Source organism: Magnolia sinica, chromosome 16 (genome assembly GCF_029962835.1).
Source record: "Magnolia sinica isolate HGM2019 chromosome 16, MsV1, whole genome shotgun sequence".
In the NCBI taxonomy this organism is placed as follows: Eukaryota; Viridiplantae; Streptophyta; class Magnoliopsida; order Magnoliales; family Magnoliaceae; genus Magnolia; species Magnolia sinica.
In genome coordinates this window covers 21,540,992-21,559,171 of record NC_080588.1, presented here as the reverse complement: position 1 = coordinate 21,559,171, position 18,180 = coordinate 21,540,992, and the positions used below count along the sequence as shown (strand labels likewise).

General features: G+C 44.5%; 1 protein-coding gene across 8 annotated transcripts in view; it reads left to right on the top strand.

Annotated features, from left to right (window-relative positions):
- Positions 1–18,180, top strand: part of LOC131229906 (CSC1-like protein HYP1) — a 123,870-nt gene that overhangs the window by 75,095 nt on the left and 30,595 nt on the right. The gene's annotated exons all lie outside the window — the stretch shown is intronic.

Below are 18,180 nucleotides of genomic sequence, written 5' to 3'. Positions count from 1 at the left end.
CCTAACTATTGAAGCCACCAGCCCACACGAGAAATAGCTGTTGTAGGAGACATACATTTTCCATCGAATGTAGCCTCGTTTCTAGCTTTCCAGATCTCCCAAAGCACCAAGCTTGGGACGAGGTTACGGAGGGAAGAGAGGCATCCGCCTGAAGGAGAAGAGAGCCACCATTGGTTCATTTTGGCTTCAATTGAAAGAGCTCGGAGGGAGGGGATACGGAATATTCTGCCATAGTGAACCCAAATATGTTCTGCAAAAGCGCTGAACAGATGGGCCAGAGATTCGACATTTGGGCGGCGATCTAGGGATCCCTCACAACACGCATTTTGAGGCTAATGGAATACCTTTATCCTGGATTCTTGCATCTAGAGGAATGGCACCTTGGAGTAATCTCCAAACGAATATAATGATCTTTGGAGGCATTTTGCTATGCCAAACTTTGCTCGACCAGAACCGCTAAGGCCCAACCAATATCCACAAGCTCCAGGCAGATTTGACGGAGAAGATAGTAGCCGGATCCAAAGGCCAGAAGTAGCTGTCCATATCTTCGGAGGTTGTAAAGCCACCCTGGAAGATAACGTCCACCACTTCCTGAGGGAGGAATGCAAAAATAGAGGATGGGGGAAAAGGGCCGGAGGCACTAATAAAGTCTCTCACTTTCAATTGGAGAAGAGAGTTTAGAATAGGCTGGATAACAAAACTCGACAGGGCCCCAAGGCCAGTCTAGTTGGATTCCCAAAGGCTGCAGTACCCACGCCCCACTGACCATTGGGTCTTCTCGTTGAGGAGATGGAATGTAGCCTTGACTTTCTTCCACAGCGAAGAGGGGGCAGCTGCCACGCTAACACCATTGCCAGGACTGATATCTTTGCAATATCTCGCCTTTATGAGAGATACCTATAGAGAATCACTATTACCAAACTTGACAGCCCAGCCAGGCTTCATTCTGAACGCCTCCATCACCTCACTTGGGGATCTGATCCCTAGCCCTCCTTCCTGCATCGGCTTAGAGATTCTTTTCCAGCTAATCCAATGAAGCTTTTTATTGCCCTCAGCCCAACCCCAGAAGAAATCAACAAATTTCATCTCAAGGGCCCGAATCAGTTGCAGCAAAACCTGTGAAGCTGCTAGCACATGGATAAGAATACTACCCAGGACGTGCCTGATCAGGGTGGCTCGCCCACCCTGAGATAGGTGTCGATTCTTCCACCCACTGATGCGATTAAGGACCTTCTCAAGCAGAAATTGAAAATCAGAAGCCTTAGCTCTACCTCTTATAATCGGCACTCCCAGATAGCGGTTACACATCGTGGACTTGGAAATCCCTAAGAAGCACTCGATGCTTCTAATTCTGCTAATTGAGAGCTTATCGGAACAAAGGAAGGAACTCTTCCTGTTGTTAATTTTTTGGCCTGACGAGTCTTGGGAGTATTGTAGGAAATTCTTTACAGCCTGAAGGGAGGAGCGACTCCCATTGAGAAACAAGAGCGTGTCATTCGAAAAAAGGAGGTGGGAAATAGTTGGACAGCCTCTACGAAGATTGAATGGATGGAAAGCACCTGACTCCACTAGTGCCTTAAAACCTCGACTTAGAACTTTAGCAGCAATAACAAATAGCCCTGGGGTGATTGGATCACCTTGTCTTAGCCCTCGTGAGGAGTTGAAGTAGCTCGAAGCCTCACCATTAATAAGAACAAAAAACCAATTGTTATTCCAGCATGATTCCAACAAGGCAATGCAAGCATCGCTGAACCCGAAACACTTCAACACACTCTTCAAAAAATTCCAATCAACTCGGTCTTAAGCCTTCTCAAGGTTGAGCTTTAGCACTATGTTGCTTCCGCGAACCTTTCTGTTTAGTTCCCTGACCATTTCCTAGGCAAGAGCCACATTTTCTGCAATGGAACGATCGCCAATGAAAGCCCCTTGTTCGCCAAAAGTAATTTTAGGGAGAGAGGCTAAGCCTAGCTGCCATAATTTTGGAAAACACTGTGTAGATACAGTTACACAGGCTTATTGGCCGAAAATCACCAAAATAAGATGTTGTTGCAGCTTTGGGGACCAGATAGGTTAGAGAAGAAGAGAACGCTTACGGCAAGGGGCCACCTTGAAACCAGAAGACAGCAGCCCTGTGGAGATCGGAGCCAACAATGGGCCAACAAGAAGCAAAGAAGGCCGCCAAGAAGCCATCCCTTCCTCTTTCCCTGGTGCGGTAGCTCGGTGCGGCCTGAATGCAAGCATCCCTTCCTCTTTCCTCTTCTCTTTCTCCTCTTCTTTTCTTCTCTTTTTGATTCTCTTCTTCTGTTGAATGGGAGTGGATTCGGACTCACCCGAACATGCAGCAACTCAGATCGAGTTACGACCCAGCGCACCAGATGTGGCACCCCACACTCTCACAAACTCTCTCTTTTCCTTTTCTTATCCTGCCTCGGGATTCGCCCTAAAACTCGGTTATTTATAGCCATTTCTATTTCTAGGTCCTTCCACAGCTGATCCCTGGGATTAGTGCACTGTTAACACAAAGTGGTCGAGAAAACCCATCATCAGGGTCCTCCCATTCCACTGATTGCGTGACTGGGCCCCTAGATTCGTCCATGAAGTACATTTGGTGGGGTGGGCCACGCGATAAACGTCTCTGATTGAAGAAAGGATCCTCCTTTCGAAATGCCACCTCAACGGTCAAGTTTAAGAAGATGACCCATCGGCCATGGCAGTTTTGTGACTATCGGCTTATCTCATGATCAGAGGCGTTTAAATGGGTTGGATTGTGCCCAGGAGACTTGTGGGGCCCATCACACGGTGATGAATGGGCTGTTGATTACAATACTTCGTTAAAGAGGAGCCGGCTCGAATTATTGCGGCGACTCGCCGAAATCTCGGCTTCTTTATGAGATTTTCAAAGAGCCCTAAGGCCGACGTCCAGGATTGCTCGAGCGATCCTTCTAGAAGGTGGAGAATGGTCGAGATTTCGCCCACTCCTGAACTGGAAATATTCTTTCCGCCTTTCGTAGGGCGAAGCCATTTCCGGAAACTGACGGTGACTTGGCTACCACGTCTAGGGTTAGCTGTATCCTTTAGAGCTGTTGGGCGAATGGATTTGCCAGGTACGCAGTGCTGAGACGGATTCCTTCCAGCTGTGTGTTGTTCCAACGCTGCACTGTTTGAGGCGCGTTTTGTGTACACGTACAAGCTTCACAACGTGAGGTTCGGACGTGGTTTAGGTCGGTGGGACCATATATAGAAGATGGATGTCGTGGATCTTCAAGATGGTTTCTGATGGAGGCCCAGATGTGATGACAGACTGACGGTTGAGTTTGAAATGTGTGTGCGGCGGGAAGTCGGGTGAAAATCTGATTTTCCATATTTTCCATTGGGTCAAACTTTGTTTGACCCAAAATCAGTTCCCATGCACAGCCGGTGCACATGGTTCAATGTACGTGCGTGATTTAAAAGTGGGGTCCATGTGGTGATCAGTGCAAATCCACACCGTCTATTAGGTTTTGGTTGTCTCATTGGGGCATCTGACGAAGGATGGGGCAGATCCAAGGCTTTAGTGGGCCATATCGAGTGATTTCATAATCAATTTATGATTTCCACTACTTTGCTATTTAGATTGATTTCCGAGTCTGATCCATCCCGACCAATAGATCTCCCACCTCAAGTCGAGTCTCTAGCTAAGGGATGGAGTAGATCCATAGTTCAGGTGGGTCATACTTCTCGCTTTTGTGAGTCTGACTAACAACTACTAACTATTTAATGGTCAGATCCTTTCCCAATCTGGACATCAATGGTCTGGATATCCTAGACTTCATTATGAGTGCGAAGTCAAGTGGTGTATCATTAGGTTGCGGGTTCTAGGTATCGTGAAGGGTGGATGTAATGGTTTGGGTCCCAACTTAGGTGTTTTAAAGTCTAATGGTCTACTAGGGTGACAGTTTGGATTACTACGAGACATCCACGACTCGCTGATCTAACTCGGGTGGTTTAGATTCGTCTTGAATATGATTTGATTGTCCACATGATTCCTTGACACGTCCCGGTATAGATGTGAAATGCATTAGTCAAGTTTAATGGTTGGATTGTGATCTGGCTAGGTATATGAGCATACTACGATGTAGATATTGGATTACCGGTATTCTTTATATTTTCTTATTTTATAAAGTGGTTGGTGAGTAGGATTCTTCTGAAGCTTCAATGGGCTCTCAGAATAATCTTTGACTTGAATCGATGAGAGTTGTGACTAACGAAATTTTCTAGAATTGTTCATGGGTTTCAAAGATAGTCTCTTTGTGAATTAACGGATGATGATATCTATATTATGTGTTCCCACACACCTAAATACTTCCTACGGTTAAATGGCAACACCCAAGTACGCGAAAGTACAGGGTGTTACAGTGTAGAAATTATTAAACCTAGTCCTGAACTATGTTGTCCCTCCATAAAATAATCACGGTTCCCGGAGAAGAGATCAAACCCATATTAGCTCACTTATTGCATGGCCCATAGCTCTATATTCCACCTCTGCTAGAAACCATGCTTTGTTTTCTTGTTTTTCCAGATTACCAGGTTGTCTCTAACATAGGTGTAATGGTCGGAAGTAGATTTCCTATTAGTTACTGAACTTGCCTAGTTTGCGTGACTACGTCAGCATATGATTCGACCCGAAGATGTCCATGAGATCAATAAATTAGTCCTAAACCTGCTTCTCAGTTCTATATACATGGCTGATGCATGAACTGGCTTATGATTCCAATAATAAATGATATATCAGGTCTAGTAACAATGAGGTACATGAGTTTCCTCACAAGTCTTCTGTATTTTTTGGATCACTAAATAGTTCTCCTTGATTATCGAATACTATACTATCGGGCTCCATTGGCATGTCACTTGGTTTGCACCCTAACATTCAAGTCACTTTCAATAATTTTAACACATACCTCCGCCGAGATGAACTGATTCTTGATGCTAATTGAGTCGCTTCTATTCTAAGAAAGTAATGGAGATGGCTAAGGTCCTTTGTTTGGAATTTTTTCTGGATAGAAGCCTTGGTTTTTGATATGCCAACATAATCACTCCTGTGATGATGATATCATCCATGTAAACCATAATTGTGACCATCACTCTGTTACTATGCTTCACAAATATTGAGTGACAGACACGACATCTATGAAGCCAAAGTTGATTAGCACCTTGTTAAATTTTGCGAACTTCCATGTCTTGAGAAATTGTTTTAGACCATAAATGACCTTATGGAGTTTACACACTTCCCATTTCCCCCCGAGCAACGAACCCTTGAGTTTTCTCCATGTAAACTTCTTTAGTTAGCTCACTGTTCAGAAAAACATTTTTGACGTCCAGTTGGTATAATGGCCAAGACTTATTTGCTGCCACAAAAAATCAACATTCGAATAGAGTTCAATTAAGCAACAAGAGAAAATGTGTCTTTATAGTCCAAGCTCGATGTTTAAGTATATCCTTTTGCCACCAATTGTGCTTTTAGATGTTCAATCGAGTTGTCAGGCAAGTATATGATGGAGAAAACCAAGTGACAACTGACTGAACATTTACCAGGATCTAAAGGGATAAGGTTTTAAGTATCAGTCTAGTGCATAGTAGCTATTTCTTCTTCCATAGCTCTTCACCACTTAGGTTGAGTTAATGCCTCATGATGAGATGTCGAACAAGCACTTGCAACAGGGACATGGCAAAGGTACGGGAGGATGGAACTGGAAGCAGGTGATGGTATGAAACAAAGTTAGAGATTTGGTGGAAGGGTTCAAGTGTGAACACCTTTATGAAGAGCAACTAGGATGCATAGGTCTGTAGGTGGTGGCGGTGCTATAAGAGATCCTTACAAAGGAGATGGTGAGTGGAGTGAATTAGGGACTGGTCCAAGCAGGTGACACTGGCTCATTCAGAGGACGTATTGACTGGTGTTGGAGGAATAAAAGGATGAGGATATCTTCATTTTCCGCTTTAGGGCTGCAAGGTAAGGGTACTATACGTACTATACCCTCTCAATCTTGGCTTGTTGACTCCGCTGCATCCAATCACATGACCAGTTCTCCTGATATGCTTAGCAATGTTCGTAAGTACACTGGTTCTTCTAATATTCAAGTTGCTAATGGCCATCGTTTACCGATTACTGGGGTTGGTGATATCGCACCATCATTTGCTAATATTTTTGTATCACCTGGGCTTTCTACGAGTCTTATCTCGGTTGGACAATTAGTGGATGATAATTACAATGTTCAGTTTTCTCGTGATGGTTGTCATGTGCAGGATCCGGTGTCGGGGAGGACAATAGCGAAGGGGCCTAAAGTTGGGAGACTGTTTCCATTATACTTTTCCATTCCTAGTATCATTTCTTTGGCTTGTACTACTGTCTCCAATAATTGTGAAGTATGGCACAAACGTTTAGGCCATCCAAACAATGTTGTTTTATCTCATTTGCTGAATTCTGGTTCGTTGGGAAAAAAAAAGATTCTTCTTTGCCTCATGCTTTGTCTTTTGATTGTTCTACGTGTAAAATCGGAAAAAGTAAGATTCTTCCCTTCCCTTTTTCTGGGAGTAGGTAAGATTCTTCCCTTCCCTTTTTTCGGGAGTAGGGCAAAGAATTGCTTTGACCTTGTTCATAGTGATGTATGGGGCATTACTCCTGTCATTTCTCATGCTCATTATAAATATTTTGTGACATTCATAGATGACCATAGTCGGCATACTTGGGTATATTTTCTGCGCTATAAGTCTGAAGTCTTTGCCGTTTTCAAATCGTTTCTAGCATATGTTGAGAATCAATTTACCACTAGCATTAAGACTTTACGATCTGATTCTGGTGGAGAATGTCTCATGAATTTCTTGAGTTTCTTCGTCACAAAGGAATTGTTTCTCACCGCTCGTGTCCTTATACGCCTCAACAGAATGGCATGGTTGAGCGCAAAAATCGACATTTGTTAGATGTTGCTAAGACCTTGTTTCTTGCATGTTTTGTTCCTCCTAAATTTTGGGTTCAAGCTTTAGTTGCAGCAGTATACTTGATTAATAGGTTGCCTTCTAAAGTGCTAAATTTCGACTCTCCATTTTATTGTCTGCATAAACAACACCCTAGCTTTCTTGACTTACACACTTTTTGCTGTGTCTGTTTTGTGCATCTACTTCCACATCAACGTCACAAACTCTCTGCGCAATCTGTGAAATGTGTCTTTATGGGATTTAACTTATCTCAAAAAGGGTTTGTGTGCTATGATGCTTGTTCCAGTAAATTTCATATATCTCGTAATGTCGTTTTCTTTGAGCATTAATATTTCTTTCCTAGTTCTATTACATCATCTCTTGCAGTTTCTGTTCTTCCTCACTTTGATGATTTGATGTGCCCTCCTGAACGCTTTAAGCCTGGTTTTGTGTATGAACGTCGTCGACCAACTCTACCCCTTCCTGAGTTTGATCTGCCACCTGATCCTGTTTTGCACCCTCCTCGACGATCTGGCCGTACTTCTCATCAACCGGATAGGTATGGTTTCCCTCATACCTCCTTCACGGCTACCTTATCAACTGTGTCGATTCCTAATTCCTACTCACAAGATGATAAACATGAGTGTTGGAGAAAGGCTATGCAGGAAGAACTTCAAGCTCTTCAAGAAAATCAGACTTGGTACATGGTCCCTTGTCTTTCTCATGTCAAGCTAATTGGGTGTAAGTGGGTTTTTTTTCTATGAAACTTCGGCCTGATGGGTCTGTGGACTGTTATAAGGCTCGTTTGGTTGCCCTTGCTAACCGCCAGGAGTATGGGGTTGACTATGAGGAGACCTTTGCTTCTGTCGCTAAAATGACAACTGTGCGTACTATTATTGCCATCGCAGCCTCTCAGGGATGGTCCCTTAGCCAGATAGATGTGAAGAACGCATTTCTTCACGGTGATTTACAGGAAGATGTTTACATGACACCTCCTCCTGGCCTCTGCTTGTCATCAACGTCGAATGTGTGTAAGCTGAAGTGCTCTCTGTATGGTTTGAAACAGGCTCCCCGGGCTTGGTTTGATAAGTTCCGGGCTACCTTACTTCGATTTTCTTTCATCCAAAGCCAGTATGATTCTTCGTTGTTTCTTCGAACGACTTCTGTTGGTATCGTTCTTCTTCTAGTTTATGTTGACGACATTGTCATCACTGGGACTGATTCTGCCCTCATTGATCAACTCAAGCAACATCTTCATGATTCATTCCATATGAAAGATCTTGGTCCTTTCTGGTATTTCCTCGGTTTGGAGGTTCAGTCCGATTGCTCTGGGGTTTTCTTGCATCAACATAAATATACGGAGGACTTGATTTCCTTGTCTGGTTGGCAGGACTCCTCTTTAGTGGATACCCCTTTGGAAGTGAATGTCAAGTATCGACGTGAGGAGGGGGATCTCCTTCCTGATCCCATGGTATTTCGACAGTTAGTTGGTAGTCTCAATTATCTCACTATTATACGGCCTGACATCTCCTTTGCTCTCTAGCAAGTCAGTCAATTTCTGCAGTCTCCTCACCACCTTCATCTTGCCGCAGTCCGCCAAATTATTCGATATCTCCGGGGTTCCTCTCACCGTGGCTTGTTCTTCTCTACTGGTACTCCTCTTCGCCTTGTGGCTTTAGTGATGCTGATTGGGTAGGATGTCCTAATACTCGCCGGTCTGTCACCGAGTGGTGTATGTTTCTTGGTGATTCATTTATCTCTTGGAAGAGTAAGAAACAGGACCGTGTTTCCAAATCTTCGACCAAGTCCGAGTACCGTGCCATGTCGGCAGCCTGCTCGGAGATTATGTGGCTCCGTGGCTTACTTGCTGAAATAGGTTTTCCTCAGTCTACTCCCACTCCTCTTCATGCTGATAATACGAGTGCTATTCAGATCGCTACCAATCCCGTCTATCACGAGAGTACCAAACATATCGAGGTGGACTGCCATTCTATTCGGGAAGCTGTTGATACTCGTGTTATCTCTCTTCCACATGTCTCAAGCAATCTTCAGATAGCGGACGTCTTCACCAAAGCTATGACACGACTACGTCATCAATTTCTTGTTGGCAAATTGATGCTTCTTGATCGACCAACATCAATTTGAGGGGGGACGTTAGTAGGATAGACAACAAACCTATCATATATTGTTGTACCATATATTGCTGTAATTAAGGGCTGTAATTAGGGGATATAGATGCTGCTGTTATGCTGTAATTAAGGGCTGTAATTAGGGGATATAGATGCTGTAATTAGGGGATATAGATGCTGCTGTTATGCTGTAATTAAGGGTTGTAATTAGGGGATATAGATGCTGCTATTATGCTGTAATTAAGGGCTGTAATTAGGGGATATAGAGGTTGCTGTTATGCTGTAATTAAGGGATATATTGTGAGTAGGGAAAATGATTTCTATATAAGACAAGGACCACTCGATTGAGGGTCATTGAGCAAATCTGACAGAATGGGAGAGAGGTCTCCTCCTAAGTAGAGATTCTCTTCTTTATTGGGAGAAGGTGAAAGGAATGACGTGCTCTCAAAGAAGGTCACATTTACACTAACCATTAACCAGTTGTGTGAGGGGTCAAAAAACTTATACCCTTTCTTTCTCTTTTTCCCTACTCTCTCTTTTTCCCTATCTCTTCTTTTCCCTACTCTCTTTTTTCCCTGACTTTCTCTTCTTTTCCCTACTCTCTCTTTTTCCGTTCGCTCTTCCACACCCCTTGCTTGTTCATCCCACGACCATTTCTCCCATAACCCCATGACCATTCTTTCTTCCGAATGTCGCAATGGCAAACCACCGACGAGCATCAACAAGAAATCGGCGATCATCTCCTGGTGTGGCCGTAGCAATCCCTGATCACAACTCTTACATGCTTTGTACCAAACAAGATGAAAAAAAATCAGGTATGCGGTGCACACCTTGAGAAATCGAGCTGACGTTTCATACATCCCGAAGCAAATTCTTGATGCTGCAAAAGCAGCCATCTGACAGGAAGAAGAAAAATAATAGCCCACACCCATAGATCCTGATGATTTTGTCATTGACATGGTCCTGTTCAGAAGCTTAGACCATGATACACAGATCAGGATGATTGGCAACATCATTATCCGACAGCAAGCTACTCTGCTACCTTCGGAAAATTCAGCTGAGCTTAGGCATGCAATAAGAGAAAAGCTTAATGAAAAGCTTGTTGCTCATAACTCCCTTGCCGGGAACTATGGCGGAACTGATGTTGTTGATGGTAACCAACCTTCTCCTCCCCGAAATAATGGTGGATTGACAACTGCAAGAGATTTGGATTCCAGGAACGCTGGAAGCAATGCCAACCACCTTGCAGTTGCCTCTGCTGGACGGCATGTCCTTCGTCCAGATGATGCCGGCATTCCTCCCCCCCCCCCCCCCCCCTGTCATCAGAAATCAGGCTTAGATCCGACCAGCAGTCGGCAGTTGTGAAGCTGCTGCTCCCTCGCCCTTGATTGGAGACCACAGAGCTTTCCCACCACTGCTTATTGCTCCATTGCCGACTTCATTGCCTGTAGTGTGTGCAGTGGTGTCATCTACCTTGCTGGAATCATGCTCGGAATCGGAAACCACATCTGGACCCACGATCAGAGGTTAACCTGTTTGACGCCTGCAATGGTCGTATTTTCGACCGTTGTGGGAAATAGGGCTCCCGCAATGGGTCTTTTGCTCGACACTGACCAGTGGGGTTGACTGGGTCAGGCCCTGCGATTAGCTGCGGGAATGTTGTGGGCCCAATGCACACTGGACCAGTTGGTGGGCCACATGTGAGCTCTAATTGCTTCCAGGCATTCTCAGTTGTCCAGATAGCTGGTTGCTCCCATGCAATCTCAAGCATCCAGATAGCCTGTGGGCCTGTTCAATTAGATAGCATGCCTTCTAACAGGGCCCATTTCACAAATCCATCTCTAGGCCATAGCAAGCTCAATGCAGCAGTGGCAATGATCCAACCCATATTGAACCAACAACATGTTAATGTAGGGGCTGTGGGAACAAGCACGCGGCTCTCAACCCAGGGAGCCTCTACATATCCCCAAACAGCACAAATCATAGCTATGATTAGCAATCCTGCATGACATAACGGTTGGGCCAACCTGTTTCGGTCGGACCCAAACCCTTCTTTAAACTTAAATTTTCTTGTTCTTGACCCTCAGGATCACTTTACCATTCCTGTGAAGGATGAGGAAGTGAGTGATTGAGAGAAACTATGGAACAACACACGTGTGGGATACTTACATTGGGAAAAGGCCCTATTTACCAGTAGTGAAAGTTGCATTAGAACGGAGTTGGAAATTTAAAAGTGGCCTTGAAATATCAAGTCTCGAAAATGGCTTATACATGTTCAAATTCCGAAGCTATGACGAGAGTCAGGCAATCCTTATAAAAGTTCCCTGGTTTGTGAGTGATCATCCGCTTATGCTAAGGAGGTGGTCATCCATAGTTTCACTGCTAAAAATTAAAAAAGAAAAAAGAAAAAAAGACCACGACTCCATCCCACTATGGATCAAATTGCCTAATAACTTCAACTTCATTTATAGAATGCCACAATTCCTTAGTAAAGTGGCAAGCTCGATAGCTACCCCACTATTCATGGACAAACCCACGGCTTCGGGTATGCAGTCTTTTGCTTGGGTTTGCATTGAGATTAGGGTTCATTCCATCTTACTTGACTCGATGAATATAAAATGCAATGGTAGAACTATTGTTCAGCCGGTTGAGTATGTGTGGAAGCCCTCTGCTTGCAAGGAATGTGAAACTTTTAACCACTCCGAGAAAGCTTGCCCTAAGTTGACCTTCATAAAGGAGGTGATGGGGACATCACGCGCCATGCATGCTCGCACGTATGCAAGGAGGAGGAGGGCTCCACCATCGATCTGGATTGATGACGACATCCAGAGAGGGCCTCCTAGTTAGAGGACTGCGTTTTGGTTCCTTGGAGTGGCCCCGATCATCATGTGAATCCCACCAGGGGTTCTCATGATCGTGGGCCACCATTCCAAACGATCTAGTACTTTGAGTTTTGGTTATTAGTGTTATTAAGAACATCGTGGACGGCTTAGATTACTTTGATTAGTTGTATTTGTGATTACTTCGTCTCTAAGTAATAGGTTGCACACATGGCGTAAGTTTTGGGGTATAGGATTTTATTATAAATAGGCACCCCTTGTAGTCTCTTTTCTCATTGAAGATTAATAAAATTTCTGCGTTTTTTTTTTTTCCTGCTATAGATTTCTGAGTTATGGAAATCCAATTGGGTGTGTAACCCTCCCTTCCTCGAAGGGCTAACTACAGTGCGAAGCCACACTTATCCCAAATCACCCCATCTCCTACCTTCCATTTTCACCTCTTCCTATAGTCATCTACGCTTCAAATCCACCCTCTATTGTAGCCGTTTTTCTCTCTACCGCAGATCTTCGAAATCTGGCCGTGCAGGGGGGCTGAAACTTTGGCGGAGCTCCACACACAGACCGTGCATCGAATCAGGCTGAGATTCTGGGGTTTTGTAGCCCACCCATGGCTGACCAGCCCCAAGGGGGGAATTTGGGTTCGTGGACCCCACACACGTGCGAGCGGGGTCACACGCTCGTGTGTCTAGGCCATCGCTGCTATCCACGCGTGCGGTGTTTCTCTGGTTCATCTCCCTCCTCTCTCTCACTCATCTTTCACCCAAAATCCCTAACCCTAACCCTAAATTATTCAAATCCCCGATTTTATGCCCTTTCTTCAACCTTAGGGTTCCTCGAATTGAAATCTGTGAATCCCTTGGTTTGAGAATTATATTTGTGCATGTGCGGATGAATTTACCCTCCTTTGATTATTGTTTGGTCTATAAATTTGATTGATCCTGCCCTAGCATGTGTAGGCCTTGCTCTGCATAAGATTCCCCTTGGTTGAGTGCTTGAACTTTTGTGTGGGATGTGGAATTTTGTGTAACTGTTTCTAAACTAGTGTGATCTAAAGCCTGAAAATCTTGCACATCATACTTGAATTTCATGTCTTGCATTAAATTTGGTATCAGAGTTTAGGGTTCTTGTAGGGGAATGCATTACATGTTTAGGGTTTAGTTTGTTTATGTCCATTATGCATCAAGTCTCATCATATAGAGCTGTTTAGAGGTCCATAATTCCTAATAAAGTTGCTGAAATTTCTGTTATCAGAAAGTAATTCACATTTCTGAATTTTCTGCTATCAGAAAATTCCCAAATCTCTTTGTTGGATATTTTGTTGACGGGTTCTTTAGGCAGATAGGTTGTTGGAAATTAAGTACTATTGTGTCGATTCCCCCATATAGAGTCCTATAGGAGCATTTAGTCCCATCTAGGTGCATATATTCATATTAGAAAGTCCTTAAGTTGAGTTAGTAGTTGTATGCCCACACGTACGGGTCGTGGTTTTGGCTTGCACCATACACTAAACATGGAGCAATTGCAAGAGTCAATGAACAAACTGACCTAGCAGTTTGAGTCTTTGGGTAGGCGCTTGGAACAACATATGGACTAATGTTTTGAGCAGCTTAATGTGCGTGTTACCCAATTAAAGACCTCAGCCTGGATATACCCCACCATTGGGGAAGATGCCCAATCTCAGGCAGGTGATCAGGAGGTTAGGCCAAGGAATGGAAGTGGCCAAGGAATTGGTCATGGGCACGCACCCGTGCACCCACCCCGTGAGGGACATCATGATCAATATGACTCATATGCGCAACTCCTCAAGGGAGTTAGAGTAGATGCCCCTTCGTTTGATGGCCACTTGGACCCTAAAGCTTTTCTAGATTGGTTGGCGGATATGAACCACTATTTTGAGCGGAATGACATGTCGGATGCTTGTCGGGTCCGATTCGCCAAGATGAAGCTTGTGGGCCAAGCAAAGAGGTTTTGGGCTATTGTCGAGCGAAAGAAAGAGAGGACGAGGGAGCCCCCAATAGTCCATTGGAGAGAAATGAAAGAAGCTCTTAAGGAGAAGTACCTCCCTTTCTCTTATCGTTTACGGTTGATTGAGGAATGGCAGTTTCTTCGACAAGGTTCCATAAGTGCGGAGGAATACATTGAGAAGTTCGAAGAGTACTTGACCCGTTGTGAAGTTGATGAGGATCCCGTACTCACTCTTGCTCGATTTAAAATGGGCCTCCGTTTTGACATTAGGAGAGAATTGCTCGCCAAAGACATAAACACTATTGAACAGTTGTATCAAGTAGTATTGGAGGTTGAGCAATACCTCAAAGCATCTGTGGGAAGGCGGTTTGAGTTTTGTGACTCTGGCGCTAAGGCCAACGCCTCTAGGGCTAAGCTTAACACTGGATACCAAAACAAACCTTCTAGTAATTCTCAGTACAGGCTCAAGGAGGATAAGGGTAAAGAAGTTATCGGGTCTAGCTCGTGTAGGGGTGGAGCAACTAGGTGTTTTAGGTGTCAAGGGTTTGGTCAGTTTGTCCACCAGTGTGGCACGAGAGAGGGCACCAAGGTGCTCCTTATTGATGGGCAAGTAAAAGTAGTGCCCCCCAGAGAGTGACAGCGAAGAGGAAGAATATGAGTCAATAGAAACCCCTAGTGATGAGGAAGAGGGAGCACAAGAGTTTGCAACCCTCGCAGTTGTGCGTTGAACCTTTGCTCAAGCCAAGAACATTGATGATTGGCGCCATAACACGATCTTCTATACATATGCAAAATGTGGGGAAAAGAGCTGTAAGATGATCGTGGATAGTGGTAGTTGTGCCAACGTGGCATCGACTAGCACTATGAGCCATTTCGGCTTGAAGCTTGAAGCCCATCCTCAACCTTATAGAGTGTCCTGGGTTGATGAAACTTCCATTCGAGTCTTGCACCGGTCTTGTTCCTATTCAGTTTGGATCATATAAAGACACTTTGGTGTGATGTTGTTCCCATGGATGTTGGCCATATCATTCTGGGTAGACCTTGGCTCTATGACATGGATGTTACCATATTTGGTCGTTCAAATGTGTGTACATTCTGGTTTGAGCGAGAGAACACGACTGGAAAAGAAGGTCAAGCTAAATCCACCGCCACCCAAGAACACGACTGGAAAAGAGTCCACCACACAGAGTGGTGTGAGTGGCTCAAAAGAATTGAAGGAATCGAAGTCCTCCAAGTCTAAGCCTCTCCATATTATAAATGCCAAGGATTTTGAGCGAGAGACTAAGTCGGACTCGATAGTGTACGCCCTTGTGGCTAGGGAAAGTGTACCAGAGGTTAGTGTAGAGTTATCCACTGTGGCCATTCAGGTAGTGCATGAGTTTCGTGATGTCTTTCTTGATGATCTACCGAATGAGCTTTCCCCTATGACGGATATACAGCATGCCATTGATTTAGTCCCTGGGGCGACTCTATCAAACCTCCCTCATTACAGAATGAACCCAAAGGAGCATGCAGAGTTGAAGAGACAGATTGATGAGCTCCTTGAAAAGGGTTTCATTCGAGAGAGCATGAGCCCGTGCGCCTGCGCCATGCTCGCCCTTCTTACACCTAAGAAGGATGGCGTAAGGAGGATGTGTGTTGATAATAGGGCCATCAACAAAATCACAGTCAAGTATCGGTTTCCCATACCGCGTCTTGATGACATGTTGGATATGATGGCCAATGCTACTATCTTCTCGAAAATTGACCTCAAAAGTGGTTATCACCAAATCCGTGTACGCCCTGGTGATGAGTGGAAAACGGCTTTCAAGACGAAGGACGGGTTATATAAGTGGCTAGTTATGCCTTTTGGGCTGACTAACGCCTAAAGCACTTTCATGCGTGTGATGACCCAAGTGTTGAGGCCCTTCATGGGGAAGTTCTTAGTTGTATACTTTGATGATATCTGGATTTATAGCATGACCAAGGAGCAAAACCTCATCCATTTGAGGCAGGTTTGCGGGATCTTTAGAGCCGAGAAATTGTACGCCAATCTAAAGAAGTGTGCGTTTTTTTCTCGTGTTATCTTTTTAGGTTTTGTTGTGTCAGCTGAGGGCGTATCGACAGATCTCGAGAAGGTCAAGGCCATTGTCAATTGGCCTGAATCCCACAATATTCACGAGGTGCACAGCTTTCACGGCTTAGCCACCTTCTATAGACGGTTCATTCGATGCTTCAGCTCCATTATGGCTCCCATCACGGACTGCATAAAAAAGGGAGAGTTTTAATGGACGAAGGCAGCCTCGAAGGTCTTCAAGGAGATAAAGGTCAGGATGACCGAGGCTCCAGTCATGCGACTTTTGGAGTTTTCGAAAGTTTTTAAAGTCGCATGTGACGCGTCAGGAGTCGGCATACGAGTACTTAGTCAGGAAGGGCACCCTGTCGCCTTTTTTAGTGAGAAACTGAATGAGGCGAAACAAAAATATTCACCTATGACAAAGATTTCTATGCGGTAGTGCAATCATTGCGCCATTGGCGTCATTACCTATTGCTGCAAGAATTCGTCTTGTTCTCAGATCACGAGGTCTTGAGATATATGAACTCTCAAAAGAAATTAAACCCTAGGCACTCCAAGTGGGTGCAATTCCTTCAAGAGTACACTTTTGTGCTTAAGCACAAGGTCGGTGTAGAGAATAAGCCTGCCGATGCGTTGAGTCGTCGAGTCGAGTTACTCAATTCCATGAGTGACGAAGTCACGGGCCTCGTGCGCATAAAAAAAGATTATTCTGAGTGTCCAAATTTTGGAATTGTGTACGCATCGTTGTTAGGGAGTCCGTCAGGAGCTAGCTGTGAATACTTGATTTTAGACGGATATTTGTTTAGGAGTGACTGCTTGTGCATACTTCGCACCTCTTTCCGCGATTTTCTTGTTTGGGAGTTACATTCATGAGGGGTCGTGGGTCATTTTGGTCGAGACAAGACCATTGCCCTAATGGAGAATAGGTTCTATTGACCAAGCCTCAAGCGAGACGTGGCCAAAATTTTAGGGCAGTGTCATATTTGTCTGTTGGCAAAGCAAAAAAAGCAGAACATGGGACTATACACACCTTTGCCAGTTTCATTCGCCTCGTGGCAAGACATCAGTATAGACTTCGTGCTTGGACTCCCCAAAGTATTTGGAAACATGATTCCATATTTGTCGTCGTGGATCGTTTTTCTAAATTGGCCCACTTCATCCCTTGTTCGAAGACCTCCGATGCATCTCATGTTGCCAAATTGTTTTTTTGTGAGGTTGTCAGACTGAATGGTTACCAAAAACTATAGTATTTGACCGTGACGTGCGATTCATGAATTACTTTTGAAAGACACTATGACACACGATGAATACTAGGCTCCAATTTTCTCTGCCTACCACCCTCAGACCGATGGTCAGACTGAGGTGGTTAATAAGAGTTAGGAAGTTTGCTCAGATGTTTAGAGGGGGAGCACACCAGGACGTGTTACACCATACTACCTGTAGCCGAGTTTGCGTTTAATAGTTCTGTTAATAGGTCCACAGGTCTAAGTCCTTTTAAAGTCGTTACTGGTTATAAGCCTAGGAAGCCTATTGATCTTGTCCCTATGTCACTGTCTCATAGGCCATCAAAGTCTGCAGAGTCTTTTGCGCATCATATTCATTTATTGCATCAAGAAATCAGGCGAAAGATCACTATTAGTACTGGACATTACAAATTTTCTATAGACCAGCATAAACGTTTCAAAGAATTCAATGTAGGGGACTTCGTGATGGTTCGCATTATGCTCGAGTTGGACCATTCAAAATTATAAAACGAAACGGTCTCAATGCGTATGTGGTAGATCTTCCACCTTCTATGGGAATTAGTTCCACATTCAATGTGGAGGATCTAGTTGCTTTTTAGGGGACCACTGATACATTGTCTGGCCCATCACCCAACCATCCTGATTCCCCAGACCTGCCCCTTGATCCATGGCATCTTCCCGACCCTTCTACCCAGCCTCTACCTCCCATACCTACCATTCCCACACCCGAAGAGGAGATAGAGGATATTTTAGACCATCAAATAGTATCAACGTCGAATGGCGGGTTTTAGAAGTATTTGGTTAAGTGGAAGTCACGCCTAGCTTCAGACAGTACGTGGCTCACGGAAGAAGAGCTTCAGAGACTTGATCTTGACATCTTGGAGCAGTTTAGGAGTTTTGTTTTGCCAGTGGGGAAATCTTCGCAGCCGGAGAGAGTGGATGGGGACATCACGCGCACACGCACGCCCCCCCTACGCACGTACGCAAGGAGGAGG